The 7853-nt window shown below is 40.8% G+C and overlaps 1 pseudogene; it reads left to right on the top strand.

The window, feature by feature from the left end:
- Positions 1-299: 299 nt before the first annotated feature.
- On the top strand, positions 300-1541 carry LOC135150245 (NADH dehydrogenase [ubiquinone] iron-sulfur protein 3-like; annotated as a pseudogene).
- The last annotated feature ends 6312 nt before the right edge of the window (positions 1542-7853 follow it).

The raw sequence follows: 7853 nt of genomic DNA, 5'->3' as shown, positions 1-7853 counted from the left end.
TACCTAATAAGGAAGGGGATTCGCTTCTTCTTTTCGTCGTAACTCAAGGGAACGGTTGACTCCGTTGTTGTGCTACAGGATTGTGTCGCGCTACCACTCTACCGAGGTTAGAACCGGGGTTCTACCACAAACAGACCAACATTTGGTTAGGTAACTAGGATTCAGAGTCATTCTTACGAGTCCAAAGCCGACTTGCTTGAGGTGCTAAACTCTTTAATTTCCATCCATTACGAAGTCTCCAACTCACATAGATCCGGGAAGAACCTTTCATTTTGTTAAATTATTTTAAAAAGAAATGAATGAATGACTCTTTCTGCTTTCATTCATACTTGACTTAGATTAGGGCCCACTTGCTTCCGCCCCTAGTTGCTGAATCATCACTCTGGTGAAGATTAGCATCACTAAATTGAGGAAGGGCACTTTCAAAAACTCTTTCTAGACCAGTCTCGCCTCAACTCAGTCCATCAAGACGATGGAGAAAGGTCTTTATCTACTATGTTAGTTACGTTCCAGCTCTAACGGAAGGTTTTTCTGTAATCAGGCTTCGACGAGAAAGACTTAACTGCTCGAAAGGCAGAGGCTGAGGCAACAGCTGACCACGGTTCTTTTCTTTAATCCCTTAACCTTCAATTAATGCCTGGTAAACATGTAGAAAAGACAGCTGAGAAGGCCTTTCTTTACTTTAGGGTCGCTCTGTTCATCCAACTCGAAATATCGTAAGAGAATAAAAAGAATCTTACGCCCAACAGGTCCCGTGCCTTTCTTGGTCGGACCAACCCAACCGGCTCTTTCCGACAAGTCTTTATGCATTTTTAGAGCAAGAAGCGGAACTACAAGAAAGCTTTCTTTATGGATAACCAATTCATTTTCAAATATAGTTGGGAGACTTTACCCAAGAAATGGGTAAAAAAAATGGAAAGATCGGAACATGGGAATAGATCTGATACCAATACGGACTACCCATTTCCGTTGTTGTGCTTTCTTAAATTGCATACCTATACAAGGGTTTAAGTTTTGATCGATATTTGCGGAGTTGATCATCCCTCTCGAAAACGAAGATTTGAAGTGGTCTATAATTTACTGAGTACTCGGTATAACTCGCGCATTCGTGTACAAACCAGTGCAGACGAAGTAACACGAATATCTCCGGTAGTCAGTCTATTTTCATCAGCCGGCCTGTGGGAGCGAGAAGTTTGGGATATGTTTGGTGTTTCTTCCATCAATCATCCGGATCTACGCCGTATATCAACAGATTATGGTTTCGAGGGTCATCCATTACGAAAAGACCTTCCTCTGAGTGGATATGTGGAAGTACGCTATGATGATCCAGAGAAACGTGTGGTTTCTGAACCCATTGAGATGACCCAAGAATTTCGCTATTTCGATTCTGCGAGTCCTTGGGAACAGCGTAGCGACGTATAATAAAGAATCAGAATAGGTCCAGTCCAGGGGACAAATTAATAGGAAATGCTATTTGGCTTCGTAAGAATAAGAATGAGCTTATATGAAATGAAAGAGTTTAACGGGAATTGTCTTGATCGTCGGATATCATTGATAAAAAAATAGGAATAAAGTGTTCTCGAACGATTTCCTGCAATTCCTCCCAGTATGGAATGAGTAAAGAATCAAGCTACAAGTCTTGATCTATACGAAACGCACTTGTTTTTTTTATTTCGGTTTCATTGATAGCAGAATATCCTGACTCTATAGGGGCGCTAGCGCTTGACTAATAGAATCTCAAAGGGGAGTCAGCTCAGTTTGTGAGCAAATTTCAGCGATCTCAGCAGCCAGCACCGGCTACTTATCACCCGAATAATCGAAATCATCCGAATTTCAGCCGGAGCAATAATCAGAACTTCATGCCACAACAGCAACAACAGTTTCAGCAGCAAGGAGCTAGACCTTTCAACCCTTCTGGTTTTCAACAACAGTTTGCACCGAAGCAGCAATTCCATCCACCTGGATTCCAGCAACAAAATCATTGGGTGGCTGGACAGTCTTCCAACGAAAGATCTGAATGGGAAGAGATGAAATTAATGATTAAAAGCCAAGCGGTGTCAATCAAAACTTTGGAGAATCAGATTGGGCAGATTGCTAACGCGTTGATAAACAGACCATAAGGAACGCTTCCTAGTGATACCGAGGGCAATCCGGGTAAGAAAGAGATGAAGGAACAGGTACAGGCTGTCACCTTGAGGTCCGGAAAGGTTACGAAGGAAAAAGAATCAGCAACAGAGCAAAACAAGGAAGATAGTGATCAACAGGTTGAAACACCCGTGCTCTCATCTAAGTCAGATAGTGGAAAAACTGTTGTTGAAGCTGACAAGAATAAAATCAACGAGGAAGCAAGCAAGGATTCAGCCGAGAAGTCTAGTCCAAAAGCTGATATTGGGGTTAAGCAAGTATATCCACCTCCCCCTTTTCCGAAGAGACTTCAGAAGCATAAGCTTGATAAACAATTCGCTATATTTCTAGAGGTTTTCAAGAAACTACAAATCAACATACCTTTTACGGAGGCTCTAGAACAAATGCCGAGTTATGTTAAGTTCATGAAAGGTATTCTATCTCGGAAACTAAAACTTGAGGACTTGGAGACTGTGGCTTTGACCGAGGAGTGTAGTGCGGTGTTGCAGCAAAAATTGCCTCCGAAGCTAAAGGATCCGGGAAGTTTCACAATCCCGTGTACCATTGGCAAGTTATCTTTCGACAAGTGCTTGTGTGACTTGGGAGCTAGCATCAATCTGATGCCGTAGTCTGTCTTCAAGAAACTTGGTCTGCCGGAGCCAAAACCTACAAACATGTCCTTACGAATGGCTGATCGGTCCATCACATACCCGAGAGGTATGGTGGAAGATGTCTTGGTTAAGGTGGATAAGCTCATCTTCCCTGCAGATTTTGTCGTCCTAGACTTTGAGGAGGATAAGAAGATTCCCATTATCTTGGGAAGGCCTTTCTTAGCTACAGGGCAAACTTTGATCGATGTGCAAAAAGAAGAGCTTACAATGAGAGTTCAAGATCAGAGTGTCACTTTTAAGGTGTTCAACGCAATGAAATTTCAAACCGACGAAGAAGAATGCTTTAAGGTGGAGCCACTAGAAGCTGTTGAAAATTCTGAGATGGAGCAAAAGCTAAGGCCAGGTACCTTAGAGAGAGTCTTAACATGGGATTCTGATTTCGAAGATGAAGGAGGAGCAGAGCTTAAAATTTTTAAGGAGCATCTTAAACCATCGATCAAAGAAGCTCCCAATTTCGAACTCAAACTACCACCGGATCTCTTAAGTGATGTGCAATTTAGAAGGTTGTCACGGCGCATAGATGACATGCATGACATTCACCGCCGTTTTGTAAAGGATTTGACTCAGGCTCTTGGGAGTGCTTTTCGAGCCATTGGTGTTGAGGTTGATTGTCTAGTGTTTGGAGATGGCATGGTATATTTACCACCTGATCCTCCACCCGAGGAGGGTGATCCTCCCGACTTCTAGGTACCATCTATCCTTACTATCACCTTCAATGAGGACATTGAATATTTTAAGTTTGGGGGTGGTAATCTAAGGACTAGTAGTAGTGTGTGTTCATATAGGTTGCATGTTGCATTTAGTTTAGCATATTATCTCATATTGTTTGCATATTAGTTAGTTTATATATATATATATATATATATATATATATATGCTTGTGTTTAGTATGTGTTAGTAGTTTCATATAGTGGCATTGGCATGAATCGTGAAGTTGTTTTCCAAGTTGATTTCCTATGATGAGTTTATGTGCATAATTTCTTGGCTAGTAGTCTTGATCGCATGTGATGCCTTGTTACTTGGAAACTACTTGTGTGGAAATTGTAATTACACCTATGCTCTAGAGATAAGACTTAGACTAACTTATTTCTTGAGTCCTTGCGTTGAGTCGGGCGTAGAGTTAGGATTATTCCATTTTTGAACTTAGAGTTTGTAAATCTTAAGTTTGGGGGAGTTAACGGATGAATATGCCTTTCTAAAAAAAAGAAAGGAAAAAAAAGAAAAAAAAAAACAAAATTATCAAGTACTCCTTTGAGATCAATGGGTAGAATGCAATGCCATGTGAAAGGGACGATCCATGTACTTGTGCTGGTATCAAGTGCAGATGTATTAGAAATAAGCAATTTCTTGGTGACTTTTCACAACCCTTGATTACTGGAGAATTACTTGATTAAAAAAAATAAAAAAAATAGAATAAGCGAAGTCGAATGGCGGTCGTGACTCACTTACACTGTGAAGCGTCCCAACCTTAGACTTAGCAAGAAAAAGAAAAAAAAATAGAAAAAATAAGAGAGGCATAGGAATTCTTTAGTGACCCTAAATTGTAGTTGACTCCTTAGTAAAGAAGTGTTTAAGCCTGATTCTGATTAACGGCTCATAGTGAGGACTTGTTGAAGTTTGATGGTCTTTGTTTTGTTTCGTTAGAGAGCATGCTAGCACACACGATGCACTTCACACCTTTTAGTGGAAGAGAACATGGCTAATATGTGAAAGAGATGAATGCCGAGAATGTTGCATATTTTGAGGGTTATATGTTAACGAGGATTACAATTCATGATTCGATTAGATGTAGGCATTTAGTTGCATTCATGCATTAGTAGTGTTTGTGTGTGTGTCTATGCTTGAGGACAAGCATCGGTTTAAGTTTGGGGGTGTGATAAGTGGATTTCATATCCACTTGGAAGCCTTCGTTTTGACTTAAAATGATGGAATGGCCTCAAGCTTTTGATTTTTTGATATTTTTTAGTGTGGTGTTATGTAGGTTTCTTGGAAGGAGGATGAAGAGGAGAATCATAGCTTTCATTGGAAAAAAACGGCGAAGCAATCGGATGCCCTAGGAGAGAGTTATGGGCAAAGAAGCGTTCTGCCATTGTGAGGCCCCCGCCTGAGCATTCTGCCACTGTGAGGCCCCCGCCTGAGCTGTGAGGCCCCCGCCTCACGCTCTGGGCGGGATTTTTAGCCCGTTTTGACCGTTTTTGATCCGTTTGAAGGCCCGTTCGCTGGGGAAGTGCAAGAAAGGCTTGGGAGACTAAAAACATAACCTAGAAACATTCTAAGGAGCACGTGACGGCTACGGAGAAGATCAAGATCGAATTTCATACTTTTTACTTTTGTAATTCTTCGAAGTTGGCGTAACTTTGGATGCTCGTTTCGGATTTGTTTCTTAACACTTATTCTCGTACTTTGACTTTGTTTTTCATATTCAGTACCATGTTCACATTCGAACCCATGATGATGAGAAGTTCGATTATGAGCTAATCATCATCGTGGGATTCTAGCGGATTTATATATGGATTTCAGTAGTTGATTTGCCTTAATTATTTATGTGATGAATGTTTGATTTCTTCGTATTGGTTGTGCTTATTCTTCTTAGATGCGTAGCTAACATCTAAGTTGTGGGTTAATCTTTATTGAAGCGACAGTGGATATATTGATTTAGAACTTGCCATGCGAACATAGGATTATGTATTCGATATACATGATTAGTTGTGTGATTTTACCCATCTTGCATCGCCCTATGTAATCTCGATAGATGACTTGCTCTTCAACCGTTATGTTTTCGAATTCTATAGACATATAGGGTCTAAGCATAATTGGTATCTGTTTACCTTCTATCTTAATTGTGGATGTGTAGCAGTATGGTGCACGTATAACGACAGTTAGCGTGTATCAGTTTCGTGTTATCTGATTAGTTATCAACCATCACATATCGATAAGGCATAACTCTGAATGAAGTATATAATGAAGTTAGAATCCCATGTTTTATTTTCATTAGTAATTCGATTTTAATTCTCTTAGTTATAATTCGACTTCAATTAGTTAAATTAGATTAAACCAACCAAATTATTATTTGTCCAAGCATTGAATAATAGTCATACATTGGTGCATAAGTGCATAATTCTGAATACACCAGTCTCTGTGGGAACGAACTGAATTTGATTCTTTACTACTTGTGACCACGTACGCTTGCGTGATTTTGTGCGAACACCATGCTCAGAGCAAAGGAGGCACTTGCAGCTCTGCCTACCAATGCTGGTGATGACTTTCATTATGATGATGATAGTGATGAGGACCTCAATGAAGCTCTTGGGAATTCTCTTGGTGAAGAGCCTCCAGTTTCTCTTCCTTCTTGGCTCTCCATACAGTATGCCAATGCAGCAGTGGTCAGTCTAGAGTTGCAAAGGCAAGCCACATCACCTCTCCATCCACAAGCTGGGAGCTCTTCCTCTTCTCCATCCATTTCTGCTACTCTTTCCAGTCAGGCCATGGACAATCTCAAACTTCACAAGTATCAATCTCTCCACTTTCAGAAAGAGGCTGAACATCTCAACTCTCTCATCACTTCTGTTAAAACTGATTTATCCAAACAGATTGATGAGAAGTTTACTACACAAGTCAAATCTGCAATGTCTGCCACTGAGAAAAAGCAAGCTCAGCTAGAAAAGCAAGTGGAGGCTCTGGAGGACAATGTCCAAATCTTAAATTCGAGGATGGAAGAGATGCTCCAACACCAAAGAGTGCAAACTGGACTTCTCCAACATCTTCTTCTGGCATCTGGCATTTCTCTTCCCAGTCCTTCCACTACACTTGCTGCTAACAAAAAGGGGGAGAAAGAACCCTTATCTACTCCTGCAGAGTTGGTGAGCAGAATTCCTCCTCCTTTCCATACTGAGAAAGAAAAGAGAAGGCTTGAAAGACTTGCTGCTCTGGACTCCATTGAGAATAGATTGGCTCTGTTGGATAAGAAAGCTTCTGCAAATTCACAGTCTACATCTGCAGCCACAACAGTTCCAACCTCTTTTCCCACCACAACTACAATTCTCAGGGTAATCACACCTGAAATTGTTATGCCTTCAAAGAAAGAAAAGGGTGAGCCATCAACTCTGAATGAATTCAAGGCCACCTTATTTCCAAACAGTTGTGGTTACTTTAGGCCTGGCAAAGACTCAAGTTCAATTTACTTTCCACCAGCCAGGCCTGACAAAAATGAATACAAGCTTTTGGGCTAAGAAATCAAGAGCTACAAAGATTCTTCAGATGTGGCTTTAAAAGCTCACTTTGCCATCATCTACAGAGAAGGCCAAAAGCTATTTATTGGAACTGGCCATCCTCATTACTCATTTGCAAAAGCTGAAGGGGTGGCCAGAGAATGTGAAAGAAAAGAATATGAGTCTCAACTCTCTAAAAATCAAGAAATATAGGTTGATGAAAGATATGCAATTGAGCTGGAGGAGGAGTTGGCAGCTGAACTTCAAAGTGAAAATAGAATTGCTCTTGAGAATCCTCCAAAGAAGAAGAGAGTCAAGTCTAGATCAAAGATGCCTGAGGCTGCTAAGAGAAGAGAAGAAGTGCTAGAAAAGTCTGTACCAATCTCAAAGCCTTTTTCTCCAATCAAAGACACCACAGTGATGCATCCAGATGTCAACTTCCATGATGAGCAAATTATGCCTAAGGAGGAGCCAATTGACCTTGATAACATTCCTGTACCTGTCTTTCTCTTTCAAGAACCTTCAAAGCCTAAGAAAAAGTGAAGACAGTGGCAAATAAACTGGCAAATCCTCCAAAGCCCCCCAAGGAACCTGAAAATCCAGATGACTATCTTGTCATTGCTAATATAGAAGAAATTTCTGAGTTGGAGCTGGAGTTGGATGATCTTCAAGAAGTTAGAGGAATAGAGGCAACTTCAAAGCTTCCTGAAAGATTGATATTCTCATACAAAAGCAAAAGTGATGGCACCTGGCCTCTTCACAGGGTTCTGAGTTCTGAAGGATTCAGTTCTCTAACAAAGATCTATGCTTCCATGAAGAGGATAGGAGGATTTACACCACCATCCATGCA

This window comes from Daucus carota, chromosome 2 (assembly GCF_001625215.2).
Source record: "Daucus carota subsp. sativus chromosome 2, DH1 v3.0, whole genome shotgun sequence".
NCBI classification, from domain to species: Eukaryota; Viridiplantae; Streptophyta; class Magnoliopsida; order Apiales; family Apiaceae; genus Daucus; species Daucus carota.
Note: the sequence above shows the minus strand (reverse complement) of the source record. Positions and strands in the feature narration are given on the sequence as shown.